Source organism: Castanea sativa, chromosome 7 (assembly GCF_040712315.1).
Source record: "Castanea sativa cultivar Marrone di Chiusa Pesio chromosome 7, ASM4071231v1".
Lineage (NCBI taxonomy): Eukaryota > Viridiplantae > Streptophyta > Magnoliopsida > Fagales > Fagaceae > Castanea > Castanea sativa.
In genome coordinates this window covers 43,479,412-43,495,391 of record NC_134019.1, presented here as the reverse complement: position 1 = coordinate 43,495,391, position 15,980 = coordinate 43,479,412, and the positions used below count along the sequence as shown (strand labels likewise).

At 33.9% G+C, this 15,980-nt stretch overlaps 1 long non-coding RNA gene across 1 annotated transcript; it reads right to left on the bottom strand.

Annotated features, from left to right (window-relative positions):
- Nucleotides 1-1,305: 1,305 nt before the first annotated feature.
- Nucleotides 1,306-4,783, bottom strand: LOC142643332 (uncharacterized). The gene is made up of 4 exons (XR_012845842.1): nt 4,739-4,783; nt 3,823-3,991; nt 2,615-2,736; nt 1,306-1,912 (listed from the first exon to the last, which is right to left on the bottom strand). It is a non-coding gene; the product is annotated as an uncharacterized LOC142643332 (long non-coding RNA).
- Nucleotides 4,784-15,980: the final 11,197 nt, after the last annotated feature.

Sequence of the window (15,980 nt, the reverse complement as noted above, 5' to 3'; positions counted from 1 at the left end):
AATTGTTGATAATAAAATTAAACAAAGGCATTTATTAATTCAAATGAGTCAAAATTAAACATAATAAAAAGAAATTTTGATTTACATAATTTTTTAATATTATAGAATGAAAATAGGGCAAATTACAGTGTCTGAATTGCATTCATAAACTATGTCCTTTGAAGTGCTCTTTTACAGGAAAATGACCCTACAATTGAACATATTATCACTCCTCGTATAGCTCTTACCACTGCTGAATATTCGGCTTATGAATGTGGAAAGAATGTTCTTGTCATACTTACAGATACGAGTTCTTATGCTGATGCTCTTCGTGAGATAATGTAAAAAGTTTACGCCTTAATTTGCACTGGGGCTGTGCCGTATACTGTAATTTATGAAAAAAACATAGGTCAGTGTAAGGATGCATGAAGCTGCCTGTACATCCTTCAACATCTTTTTGTGGTTCTAATACTTAGAAATATATAATATATTTGCAAAATTTACATGGCTTCCTAGTATATTTGGAAGTCAAACTTTTCTGTTTGTCCAGAGTATTTTGAGTAGTCTGTAAGAGCCTCAAAAGTTTTCTAAAATAATTTGCTTGACACAAACAACTGATTGCTACTGTGCAGGTCTCTGGTGTCTGTCAAGAAGTGCGAGGAAGGCATGGTATCCTGGGTATACGTATACTGATTTGGAAACAATTTACGAGTGTGCTGGAAGAATTGAAGGGCGGAAAGGCTCCATTGCACAAATTCTGATTTTAGCATTGCCTAATGATGGTAATGGATTCTCATTCTCAAATCATCTCACCTATTCTTCGATCTTGTTTTAATGACAAATCAATTCTTGAAAATTTATTTACAAAAAAGAAAAAAGAAAAAAGAAAAAAATCTTGAACATTGATTTCTTTGTTTGCTCGGACATTATGCATCCAACTCCCGATCATACTGGATATATCACAGAGGGGCAGATACACATTGACAGGCAGTTGAACAACTGACATGTAAAGTTTTAAAGGAATGTCATTTAGCATAGTGCATCAATGGTGGGAAATAAATTTCAAGTGGACGTGGGTTTCTTATTATCACAGTAATTTCGTGCCATGTGTACATTATGTCAACATGTAAAACAATATTTTTAATAGGAACATATGTGTGTGTGTATCATATAATAAACTAAATGCAACAAACTGTATCTAAGAAAACAGACTTAATAGTTTTATACCACCATTAAGAATTTTACCTTCTCTGTTGTAGCATGGTTTTGATGAATTTTTTAGAGTGACTGGGTTTACAACAACTAGTTAATGACTGAAAACAGTGCATAGAACGAGCAGCTCCCTTTTATAATGAAGTTCATGCAGTGTAACAATAATAATACAATAAAATTATTGTAGTGTAACAGTAATCTGAATAGAACTAGCAGCTCCCTTTTACAATAAAATCAAGTGCATAAAGTACAAAAGTCCATTAAACCATGAACTGAACAAAAGAACGAAAACCTAGCGCTACAACCTAGTCCTAAAGAGTCTTAAAAAAAAAAAATAGTTTAAGATCTGAAATTATTTTTTCTGAATCCTTAATGTGCCGGTTATCTCTCTCCTGCTGAATGCACCACATCAAATAACAAGGGACAACCATGCAAACAGCACTATTCCAATTTACAGCAATACCCATCATCAAAATGAATGACATCGAGACATCTCAAGCACGCGTTTACTCAAATGCCAAGAATTTGGCTCGTGATGTCTGTCATAAAGTGGCTCAATCATTTCTTGTCGTTTTTGCTCGCTAAACTTTGTAGAATCTGCCACCTTGAAAAATCTAGGCGCCATTTCCACGACCCATTTAGGATCTATAACTGTGACCTCTCGTGTGTACTCCTCTGTAGTCATCACCAGCTCATGGTAGATGACCCAGTCAGGTTGCCTCTGGAAAAAAATAAAACTAGTTAGTTTGATGTTCAGTTTCATCCTTGAGGTTTTATACATCATTTGTTATAAGGTAAAGACGGCAGAATAAAGTAATAGTATTTTAGTTGCTTAAATTGTTGAGAATGAAGTCATGAACCACCTTACAAAAATGTCTTTGACATCGTTATAATCCTTTCTAATAACCAAATAAAGAAGACAAATACATACATAACATGATGGACATGATGGCTTTCCTAAAAATAACAAAATACTAATCACTGGTGGAAAATAAAAATTATGGAGAGCCGAGTTAGTAGGTGAATTAGTTATTTAGTGAAAAGTCACGTTAACTGATTTTTATTCTACATTTTACAAATGCTTAAAACACAATGGAGAATATTCACTTAAAAATAAAGAGGAAATTTTCAAATTTCAAAACTTAGTTCCAACTACTAATAAGAGCCTTATGCCCAAAGATGTCCATGAATTGGTTATCAAAGGTGAGGAACTTCAAAAAAATTATTTTCAAGAAAATAAAATAACCTGCACATCAAAATAACAAAAAACTGATAGCACATTCTCTCTTGAAAAGAACATATGCAAGCACCATCATTTAACTGATCCTCAAATCTCAATAAACCCATTTATCTCACTTTTCCAACTTCAACAATCATCCTCCAGAATTCCAATTTTTTAAAAAGAGAAAAATAAAGATAGTACCTAAGTTTGAAGAACGTTCTTAACCTCCATCAGCATAAAACCAGGGGACCATGATTGTACCACCACCCACACCATTCTTCTTATTTCTCTTCCTCCTGACCATTCTACGTGCATTAGGAATTCTAGAATAAGAAAAAATGATTACTCACTTAAACTTCCTTACCCATTAAATTTGACTACCCATCATTGGATGATATATGAAACACAAGAACATAAAATGACATGCCATTAAATAAGATTGGGAATAATTCAAAAATCTGAGAATTCCATGCATTCAAATAAGAAACTCAGCTTTTCAAACTTGTTTATCATATCCATTATTCCGCTAAAGTTCTTAATTATATGAAAATACAGTTTCTACAAAAAAAAAAAAAAAAAAAGAAGAAGAAAGAAAGAAAAAGAAAAGAAAGGGTTTCTAGTTGCATCAAATACAAATAAGCCACATAAATGAATTTTCTTGAGGATTCATCTTAACATTCACCAACTATATCATGCACCCTACCCATGGGAAAGTTCTCAAATTCGACAATTGAAGACATTCTTGAATGCTTACATGCATCGCAAGTTATGTACCCGCTATTAAGTTTATGAGGGGTCTTAAAGAAAATAAGAATCTCATAAGTTTGAGGATGTAATAAGAACCTTTATCTGCTTTTGGCACTTGCATTTGTTTTAGCAGTAGGTGAAACACCAAGTTTTGTGCTTCTGGCTCTATATTTATTCAGCTCATTGATTTATTCAAGTGGATCTGAGAAGCTTTATAAGGAAGTATATACAAGGTTAAAAGTTAATTCTAATTTAAATATATGACAGTTCATTTGACTCTTGAGAGACTAAGGGTCTATTTGGATAGAATTTATTACTGAAAACTGAAAACACTGTAGCAAAATAATTTTTTAAATATGTAAATAGTGAAGCGGGACCCATTTTTAATGAAAAAGTACATAAATAGTATTGTGAACAGTGCCTTCAGTGATGAACAATGCCATCAATGATGAACAGTGCCGTTTGTCTCCTTAAAAGCTGAAAAGCTGCCGCGGGAGGAAAAAAAAAGCTGAAACGCAAACTCAAAAACTCAAAACGTAGACTTGGTATCCAAACGGATACTAAATTTAATATTAAATTTTGGACCCACCACGTGTCACTTCAATCACCCTACCAACAAAATAAGAATAAAAAAAAAAAATAGTATCAGTTGCAAGTTTTACCCCATTTACAATAGCATCTTGAAACAGCTAAGGCTGGTAGGCTGCTGCATGACTCGGATTTATTCGATGTTAATGCAGGTTATGGGTTCAAACAACATGAAAATCTGTTATTGCTTTCTTCCATTGGGATTTATTGCTTGATGAGGGATGACGCAGAGTGATTCAACAACTGTCCCAATAACATATTATTGGCTATGTTAAACTAATGCAAGAAAAAATAAATAAAATATGAAGATTTATTGAAATGGATACAATAAGCCAAAAAGGACAATTTGTACTAGAATTAACCAATTGAAATTTTTTGAATCAAGTCATCTATTTACATAATACAATGGATATTTTGCTCTCATAAGGTTTGTGTCAAAGCCAGCAATAATAACTCATGTAATTCTCAATAGACCAAATGCTCATGGAAATTCTTCAAACACAAAAACTTGACTTAAAAGGGACTTAACAATTTTAAATTAGATGGAGTTCTAACATATTGAAAATCTAAGGTTTTCTTTGTCTCCTAAAGCATCAATCTAAACCTCACAACTCAAGTATAACAAACACAGTAGCCAAAGGATCCTAGAAATACACTTTCAAAGCCCTAATGTCACAAAAATCTTATAGTCAAGTATTTTGACAGACAAGTTGCAGGCAATTTCTAAGTGGTCAATCCAAAGGCCAATGCTATTTAATCTAAGGGCTTGATAAGATGTAATGAAACTACCAATGGTCAACGCTATTAATTTCAAAATTGTAATAGTTGTTAGTTCCAAAAGAGAAAAAATAAAAATAAAAATTGTAAACAAAATAATCCCAACGAATTTCCTGAATGATCACTCAGAAAACAATCCAATGGCATTTTCTAAATAGAACAGTTGACATAGGGAAAAAAAAATAAGGGAAGAAGAAGAGGCATGAAATGGACCTCATGGTCTTGGAAGACTGTTTGATGTCCAGTTGATGCGGTCATCAACTCTGCCATAGGAAAACAAATGTCAAAAAGAAGAAACAAAAGTAGAAATGGGTTTTATTTTTTGGGTAAATATAGTGATTGTTTTTTGCATTTTGGATCAATACAAAGCTAAATTTCTACCGGAAGAGAGAGGCTTTTTGCACTATGTAGGTGCTCACATTATGTGAGGCTGTGTGTGAGTGCCATAGAGGAGAAATAAGTATAAGAGATGAGAGAGATAAGGAAGAGAAATGGTCCGGAAATTTACAAACACAAAATAATAATAGGTGAATTTATAACTGCAGAATATGTAAGAACTTATTAGGATTTGATGGATAGAAGAAGTGGAAAAGACACCTAGATGCAAGGGAATCATGATAATTTTCTGCTCTACCAATTTGAGAACTAATTGAATTTTCACTAAGCTTTGACTTTAATTATATATATATATATATATATATATATATATATATATATATATATATATATATATATATATAGATAGATGAGGTTGTCTTTCTTTCTTACTAATTCATTTCCTGTATAATAGCAAATGAAATCACATTATGCAAAAACGTAAATCAACAAAGTGATATAATTTAGCAGTAGAACTCCATGATCATTCTTTAGTGGATTGAAAAGGGGCCTAACATAAAAATTCTAAGTCATCAATAACATTCTCCAAAGTTACTACTCATTATATTAGTGAAAAAAAAAGTTACTACTCATTAGTAAGCAATTTCTGTTTTCAAAGCACCCAACTAAAGCTATTTCATCTCTTATTGCTTTTTTTTCAACTCTAAATATGAAAACTAAATGAATTCGTAAGCAAGAAAGACAACCTCAAGAAACAAGACACTTTTAAAAATGAATTTGTAACCATGAAACACACTTTTTTGTTTTTTTTGTTTTGTACTTTCTTCTCTCCCCCCTCCCCCCTAAAACTCATGACATGAAAACACAAACATAACACAGTAGCCCCAATAGCGCCAACATCCAAACATTGACATTAGAGGATCCAACCTCACAAAATCTCAAGGAAAAAAAAAAAAGCAAGAAATGCTGCCAGCCACCTGCCAGTCTTGGCCGCCATTGACATGCACTCTCACAATTACGCTTCATACAAGTTATAAAAATCTGAAAAACATTCAACAAGAAATCTATAAAATATTTATATTAAAAAATGCAATAAAAGAAATAGATAATCTTTACTTTAAATGAAACAAAGGGAAGATCCTTAGCAAAGAAATCAAGGAAAGGGAAAAAAAATTCCTAAATTTGATATCAAAATTTCATTACCAGATCTAATCACATTTTTTTTTTTGCGTGGGTAGCTGAAACTCTTTTGGTGCATAATTAGTCTTCGGTGGAAGATCCATAATTTTTAGAGATCACAACAACCAAAATCATTGACCTTCTGATGGTTTTGAGAAGTTCCTTTGAAATTTTTCAATGATTTCAGTTGTTGTGATCTCTGAAAATTATGCATCTTCCAAATAGTGTTTGGACGAACTTGTTTGGATTTTTAAGTGTAGGAAAAATCTTGGCCAATTGGTTTTACTAGTTTTTTATGGAGTAAATCCATCAGAAGTACGTAAGCAAGAGGGAAAGTTTGGGGTAGAATTGGCTGAACATGAAACAAACTTATAGAGGAACTTCTCAAAACCATCAAAAGGTCAATGATTTCGGTTGTTGTGATCTCTGAAAATTATGCATCTTCCAAATGGTGTCTGGACGAACTTGTTTGGATTCTTGAGTGTAGGAAAAATCTTGGCCAATTGGTTTTACCAGTTTTTTATGGAGTAGATCTATTAGAAGTACGTAAGCAAGAGGGAAAATTTGGGGTAGAATTGGCTGAACATGAAAAAAATTTCAAGGATAACATTGCCAAGGTGCAGATTTGGAGGGCAGCTCTAAAAGAAGTTGGCAATTTGATTGGATTCCATTACAATAATGAGTATGTATCTCATGATTTCATGGGTCTTTTAATTTTATTGTTTGTGTATTACAATTAACTAGTAAGTAGTACAATTTTTTTGTTTGTTTGTTGAGAACAGTAAGCAGTACATTTTTAATTGGATTTTTTAAAAATAAAATAAAATAACAAAATCTGAGGAATAAAATGAAGGGTAATCTTTATTTTACCCTTATAGAGCGATCTTAATAATAATAATGAGACCACCTTAAAAATAATAATAACATGCGGGACAAGGGCTAGTAAAATAAAATAAAATAAAGGGCCATCTTTTGCCTTGCCAAAAGAGATAGCTCTATAGGGGGAACATTAAAAATAACAAAATCTGAGGAATAAAATTACTCCCCAATGCAAGTACCAAATGGTAAAACAAAAAATACTAAACAATCAATTGATAGCGTGAATAATTGTTGAGCGTGTTGTTGGATTGGGGGCATAACTCAAAGTTGATGGGTATGCTCTCTACATGTGTCAATAGTTTGGATTTTTCATGAAAGAGTAATAATTTATATCTTTTTATTATAAGTTAGTTGTAGCAAAACTAGTAGCATGAAACTCCATAGGAAAACTGTTAGAGTAAGTTTACTTCGTGGCAGTCTGGCAAAACAAGTAGGGTGAACTTATTATGATTGACAGTAGCAATGGTCTACATGTGACTATTGTTTGGATTTTTCATGAAAAAATATCTATTATTTGTAATTGGAGTTGGATAAATTAGAGATGAAATTTCTGACCTAGCTTATGACACCCGCAATATCATTTAGTTGCTAGTTTTGGCATGGACACTCCTTCGCATTTTCCCACATGAGCTTCTCCACTGTATGTTTGCAAAGACCCTTGATCAGTTCTATAGTCAGCGATGCAAACATTGATGGAGGAAATTTAGCTCATATTGATCTCCCTTTCTCCTTTTTAATCAGCATTGCGTGATCTGCAATTTGTTTATTCATTTTTTATTTCCTAGATTGTGTATCTCTCTATGCATATCAATAAAGATCATGGTCATTTTGAAGTCTTTTCAACAAACAAACAAAAAAATGGTCATTTTGAAGTCCCTCATATTGGAAGCCCTTTGGTTAGTCAAAGTGACGAGTAATTCTTTTAGTGAAGGCTTTTAGATCTTGTAATTTTTGTTTTCGTTTTTGGGTTACCTTTTTTATTAATAGGAGACTATTGCTGACAATGTTAGTGGTAACTTAGTGAAACTGTGTTGTTCTTCTAATGAAGCAGGTATAATGAATTAATTGTCAAGAAATGTAAGAAGAAGCTAATTAAAATGACCAACAAGTGGATTAAATTGTGGTTTAGCTCTCTTTTGATGTTCTTGCTATAGGTGGTAGGAAGGATCCCAGCTAAATAAATGATTCAAAAATATTTTCCAAAATTTTTGACCGAAATTGATTGATAGATTTTAATTGAATTAACTTGAAATATAGAAGACTAAAATGAACAAAAACAAAGTTATAAGGTTGAAATGAATTCTAATGAAATTTAAAAAGTGAGATTTGTATTTTAGTCTAATATTAATTTACAAAATGAATATTTTCTTTTAGATTGTTGAGTACATCTCGAAAATAAATAAAACAAAGTCTTTTATTAATTCAATTGAGTCAAATTAAACATAATAAAAAGAAAATGAATACCAATAGCAATAACATATCAAAAACATAAAAGGCAACATAGACATACAGTTTTGCGGGTATAGCGGTCTTACGGGTCAAAGCATTCCGGAATTTGTTGCTCTGAACGATGTCGTTTGCCAATTGCTAGCATTTAGAGGAAAAAAAAAAGAAGAAAAGCGCACACACGCGCACGTACCTGACTGTCTTCTCTGCCACATCCTCTCTTTTCATCCAACCCGGTTCGCTGTTCTCACAAGCATTTTATTGAGCAGGTGGACGCCACTCTGCCCAGTTCTCGACTTGGACCAGCACCAACTCGTTAGCAGGTCCAATAGCTTTGTTTTGGAAGACTGGGCATCAGAAATTACATTTGACGAAATGGGCTTGACCAAAGTGCCCTCATTTAGTGAAGGTGATGTAGCCACGGGTTGGGCTTTAACAAGACCACTTGCATGTTTTGTGACTTCTGGCCCATCACTTTAAACCTTGGGCCATCTGAGCTCCTTAGCACCCATACAGGTCACCTTACGTCTCCCTCCCTCAGGCTTGCACACTCTCAAAGCCTAAGTAGCTGAGGTCAATTTAAAAGAAAAGGCCCGCGTGGCTCTGCCATTAGTGACTAAAATCAGTCCCTCCAAAATAAACCATAATAACTACAAAGAGACCGGATTTGTTAGAACTCTCACAAAACTCTATTAGCTTCCCATTTTCCCTCAGTCTCTGACAGAGAACAGCTCTACCAAGCACCCAGTCGCAAAACAATTCTTCCAGGGCATGGTGCAGGCCTACAGGGCAGTATAAAAAATATAGTCACATCAAATTAACTTAAAAACAATTCTTCCAGTGAGATGCAGCTCAAGTGACACCTCCTCCTCCCATTGAAAGAGCAATTTGAAGTGATGTAGCTAATAAACTACTTTAACAACTTAAAAACAATACTGCCAAGGAGCTGCAGCTAAAGTGACACCTCCTCCACCCCTTGTTACAGTAAGGTGAGGTGACGTGTGCCTGTTTGGAAACACAGTTTCAAACTGTACTTTTTTCAAACTTAACATCTTTCTAGCTACAGCTTTTTCAATTCAAACAATCCCATTTTCAGAAGGTTGAAAAAATAAGCTGTACCAAACAGGTATGTGAGTAAACTGCTCTAATAAATTAAAAACACTTCTGCCTATGAGCTGTAGCTAAAGTGACACCACCCTACCCTTGTAAGAGCAAGGTGAGGTGATGGATTCAAGACCAACCATATTAATGCATGAGTTTCACGGGTTTGAGGTCTCTCATACTCGCAGGAATGGTAATATACTTGCAAATTTGTTACCAAAATATGCTTTAGGTGTTAAGCATTATGATACTTGCATTGAAGAGAGTCCTTATTCTCTCTCAACTGATGTAATTTCTTTTCATTCTGTTTAGTGAAATTCTAGTCTTAAAGTGAACAATTTGTAATTTTGTATAATGAACTTCCAAAGAAAGTATTTTTCGCATAAAACATGAAGTGTATGGCAACAGCTAGTGCTAGATACTCTTTTGCTTCTAATCAAAAGGTGCATCAGTATCAGAAAGGAAAACCCATTTGTCTTTTTAACTTTTTCTTTGTTATGAAGACTTGAAATCAGTCAACGGCTTCTATGGGGTGTGAAGATTGAACGCATATGATATGACAGGAAAAATGGGGTTCATTTCTCTCAAAAAAATATAACATAAATCATGAATTATTGATTGCATCAAAAGGATTTGGTGGAAAGGGAAGCATTACAGAGACATAATAATTATAAAAAAAAAAAGAGAGTGAGAGAGAAGCGTTTACCTTTGAGTGTGAACCCTACTGAGTTTAGTGAGTGAAGAAGCGAGATTCCAGAGGACAATCGACCTCCTTATATACATTCCTTCCCCACCTCTCTGGAGTTTCTCTCCCAGATCTCTTTCAACGTGTGCTTTATTTGTGAGTTTCCATCGCTGGTTTGGAATTTTGGATTTTTTCTTTTTTAAATAGAGTTTCAAACGAAGTGTGTGTTTGGCTCTATGATTATTTTTCTATTCACCGAATTTTACTACAATTCATGAGTTTTATTTTTACTATTATTTATGGGTTTTACGGTACTAGTTCACCTACTTTTTACATTTATTTATCGTACTTTTAGTAAAAAAAATTTAATTTCAACAAAATAAGCAAATTCAAGACTGATTACATTTTTAAGTTATTGTCATCGTATCAAACTACCAAGATTTAGATAATAGGCATAGTTTTAAATCTCTTGCTTATTAACAGCACACAAAGAATTTTGAATACTAGATAATGTCATGGGATCTGAGGTTATGTTAAAACACTAATTGATATTTAGCGCAGATAATATTTTTGGCAAAAATGCAAATAAACAAATCCTTGAAAATATTTAACATCAAAACAAATAGAGTGGATATTTCATTTTAGTCATTTAACTTTATTTTTATTCAATTAAATTTTTTATGTTTCAAATTTATTCAATTTAGGTCTTTTGTCCAATTTCGTTAAATCATTTTCATTAAGTATGCAATTAACTAATATAAAAATTAAAATGAGATTCTAACATAATTAATCTATAAAATATTTTATTAATTTTATAGATTTTTTTCACGTGAGACAAATACTTTTTTAATAGATAATTTCAACAAAATTGGATAGAATGTCTGAATTAAAAAAATTTGAAACTTAGAGAATTCAATTTAATGAAAATAAAGTTAGATGACTGAAATAGATTTTGATCAAAACTTAAAGGGTGCAATTTGCATTTTAGCCTAATTTAAACTTGTGTTTCATTTTTTGTTTTATAAACACAAAACTTTGTCATCAATTGAGTTAAATTTGAACTAAAACAATCAAAATGGAAAGGTTTAATGATTTGAGGTTCAACATAAATTCAAGCATAGTTTATATTCATAGTGTTATGTAAAAAGTTAATAAATTTGAATTATTTTTAGTTAGACAAACAAATGGCATTGGAAAGTAAAATCCTTCAAATTTTCTCTTATTTTAATTTTAAAAATAAAATTGGTTATATGATTGAGTTTTTTATGATTCATTTATATTGGACTCTTTATATTTTGTATTGAATTAATTCATTTAGCATAATTTTTTTTTTAAAATTAGACAAAATATGTGGCTCAAAATTTAGACTCCAATTAGAAATCTAATTGAATTTTCTCTTAGTTTTAGCTTTAAATAAATATAAATATATTAATTTTAAAAGAAAAGCATTAAATGCAAGTTTTATCATTGGGAGGTTGTTGAATAAGTCTAATACATTATGGTTTTTTTGATAGATACAAAGAAATTTGAATCTACGACATTAGCTCCATTATAATTACTTTTTATCATCATGCCATGACACTAATTATTTTTGGTGTAGGCAAGTTTAAATCTTAAAGGTCCATTTGGATAGAACTTATTGCTGAAAACTGAAAATACTGTAGTAAAATAATTTTTAAATGTATGAATAGTACCGTGAGACCCATTTTTAATATTTTTTTGAATAAAGTGCTTGTAGGTCCCATGAATAGTACATGAACAGTGCAGGAACAGTGCACTGTCTCCTAAAAGCTGTTGCGCGTGGATCAAAAAAAAAAAAAAAAAAGGAGAAAATGCAAGAAGCAAAATGCAACGTGTATCCGAACGGATACTAAATCTCTTAATACACTATATTTTTAGTTTCTACTTGTTCCTTTATTCATTATTCATTATCGAATATTTTAGGTGTTTGGAACTTCCACACAAAGCATCAAATTAATGTCTAAGAATTATATTAAATAGATTTTCTTTTAAATTGATCGTAAGCAATCATTTGTAATTGCTAATAGAGATAAATTATCAATTAAAACTACTTAGCTAAAAGAGGATGGCCAGAATGCCCTTGATAGGATGGGTCTTGTCACTTTCATGTTGTTCATCCCAATATTTCTTCTTCATCGTCAAAATAAAGCTAAATATAAAAATACAAGTTGTCAAGAAGTTTAGACATCAAATTTTAGCACTAAATTTTTTTTTTTAATGCGAAAGCTGAGTATTTATTGCATATGAGAAATAGAGATTACATCATGGATTAAAGTTTGCTCAATAAAGTAAGGATTTTCTTCAATCCACGCAAGATAGTCATTAATGCCAGATGTATATTTAGCTAAGAGATGTGCAGGTCTATTACCTTGTCTTCTAACATGGGAGAACTCGATATGTCTAAATTCCTTGTCCATTTCCTGCATTCCCGATACCACCGCATCCACAGATGATGGGGGAAGAGACTTCTCACAGAGGGCATTGTATACCAATAGAGAATCACCCACGAGGATAATGTCTTGAATGCCGATGTTGTTTGCAAACAACAACTTGGCTTCAAAAGCTTTTGCCTTTTCCTTAACAGCCCCCACTGGGGCCATAATCTTCTTGCACAGCGTTACTTCCACCCTTCCCTTATCATCTCTAATGACCACACCAATCCCCGCTACCTTCTGTGTAGAGAAAAGTACATGCCATCAACATTTATTTTATTCCAATTCGAATGCGAAGGTCGCCAAGAAGCATCTTGCTCAACCACCAATATTGACTCATTAACATCATCAATAGTTGCGTTATACTCGGCAATATAGTTAAGGGCCAACTGCACCAATGATTTTCCATTCTTCTTCTCCCCCTCATGTCTCACCTCATTACAATTATGCCACAATGCCCATGCAATTGTAACAACCTTCACTGCCTGGTCATCACCAACTTCATTGACCATCAACAAAGTCCACAGCAGATCATTGAATGTGCGACAAACCTCCAAGTTCAAACTTCCCGTCATTTTAGAGTAGCCCCATGCCTTTTGAGCTTTTGGATAGCTCCACAAAATATGCCCAACGGACTTTGGCTCCATTTTGCAGCTATTACAAATATCGTATTGTACAATCTGCCGCCGCCTCAAGTTTGCTTTCGTTAGTAAAGTATCAAGACAAGCTCGCCAACCAAAGTAACAAACTTTCTATGGAATTAGTAATGCCAAACCCTCATCCAAAAGCGGAAAACGTGGCTACTCTCGAAGCTCTCTCCAAGATTGGCATGTTGGGTTGCTGTTGCTACTAGATTGTAAGCTATACTCACAGAAAACAAACCATTTTATGTCTTAGACTAGACTAGCTTGTCTGCTGCCAGCCGAGAACTCAGAGGGATGCTCGTTATTGTCTCGGCTTCATGGGGTAGGAATAAAGCATCAACAATGGAGGTCTTCCAACTAGATGTGGCAACATCAATTAGCTCACTAACTCTTGTATCATATTGCAGGAACAATCTTGGAGAAACTACTATATACGTGGAGGAAGTTGGCAACCATTTGTCTCCCCATACTCTAATACTTTCACCATTGCCGACCCTCCATCTAAGGCCCTTTCTAACTAGATGTTGGGCTGCCATAACACTACGCTAGGTGAAGGAAGGGTTGTTTCCAAGCGCGGCATTCAGAAAATCACTTCTTGGGAAATACTTGGCCTTAAGAACCCTATAAACCAAATAGTTTTAACCCATTTGAAGCCTCCATCCCTGTTTTGCAAGAAGAGTCAGCTTAAAGAGTTTTAGATTTTTGAAACCTATTCCTCCATTTTCTTCCAACTAAGCCAGGCAGTTTTCTTTTCATCTTTCTTTTGTCCCCACCAGAAGTTTCTAACCATACTTGTTAACTCCTCACAGAGAAAATCCTGTAGTTTGAAGCAACTCATGGTGTACGTTGGTATAGCTTGGACCATTGTTTTAATTTAAATCTCCTTGCCAACTTTGGACAACATTATCTCCTTCCACCCCGCTAACTTTTTACCAAACTTCTCCTTAATGTCATTGAAGGTATTCCTTTTATTTCGCCTCACAAGTGAGGGCAAACCAAGATATTTTTCATGTTGTTTAATCACTTTGGCCCCAAATCTTCTTTTAATCTCCTCTTGGATCTCCGTGAGTGTGTTCCCGCTAAAGAACAAAGATGTTTTTGCCCGATTCAATTGTTGGCCTGAGGCTTTCTAATATACTTCCAAGACTCATTTTAGAGTGTCACATTCCTCTATGGATGCTTCGCAAAAAATTAGGTTGTCATTTGCAAAAAATAAGTAAGAAAGCTTTGGACTACCATGGCATACAACCAGCCCTTCCATCTGTCCATTGTCAACTGTGGCTTTGATTAGAGTTGATAAGCCTTCTGCGCATAAAAGAAATAGGTAAGGAAATAAGGGGTCACCTTGACAAATTCCCCTTGATGGAATAATATTTCCCTTAGGAATCCCATTTATCTTTATGGCATAAGTGACAGAAGTCACACATTGCATAATCAAATGCATCCACCTCTCTACAAAAATTAACTTTTCCATGATTTTCTCCAGGCATTCTCATTCCACCCTATCATATGCCTTGCTCATATCAAGTTTAAGAGCCATTTCCCCCACCTTGGCTCCCTTTTTTCTGATTAATATGATGCATAGTCTTAAAAGCAATTAACACATTATCAGTGATTAACTTTCCAAGCACAAAAACACTTTGGGTTTCACTAATAATAGATGGAAGCACCTTTTTAAGCCTATTTGCTATAGTTTTTTAGGCAATCTTATATACCACATTACACAAACTGATATACTTCTATTTTGTTATTCTTTATGCTTCTTTTACTTCTGGAATAAGCACGATATGAGTCTCACTAAAATTAGAAGGAGAAATACCATGGTTAAGGAAATCAAATAACATTTTAGTGACCACCACTCCACTAGTGCTCCAAAAATGTTGAAAGAATAGGGGAGGCATACCATCCAGACCTGGTGCCATCAAGGGATACATTTGCTTCAAAGCCACTCTGACCTCATTTTCATTGAAGTTTCGAACTATCTATTGGTTCATGGAGGTTGAAACCTTCGATTACACTACATTGAGGATCTCATCGAACTCCATTGGATTGCTTGATGTAAATAGGTTGCTATAGTAGTCCACCACAATCTCCTCCATTTTATTTTCATCATCCTGCCAAACTCCATTGGCATCTAACAGCCCTCCATGTAATTCTTTTTGTGGCTAGCCGAGGCTTTTGCATGAAAGAAGCTTGTGTATCGATCACCTCCTTGAAACCAGTTAAGTATTGATCACAGACAAACACATGTCATATCTGAATAACTCCTCTTATTGTGATAAATGCGTGCAAAAATAGAAAATTGTTCTTGAAAGAATAAAAATCTGCCCTTTGGGCCTAAAAAGTATGGTTGATAATAAGAATTAAAAAAAACTAAGTAAACTGGAAATGAGGAGTGATGTTCTTCGTGCCGTCGCCTACTGGTAGTATCTCTTCAAGTGCTCCCTGTTCCATGGGTGATGCAACTTCTACCGGTCTAGCAACTCCAGGTGATAGGTACATTTTCTCTGCCACGAAGTTATTCTATAGGGTCCCTCCTAGTTAGGACCGAGCTTTTCTTGAAAGGGATCTCTGGTAGCTCTCATCACCTTCCTCAAGAACAGGTCTCCAACTTGGAAGTCTCTATGTCTAACTTTGGAGTTGTAGTGCTTTGCCATGAGATCTTAGTACCATGCTAGCCTTTGTAAGCATATTTAGCCTAGCAACCTGTAAGTTTCGTGATTCGTATCCCT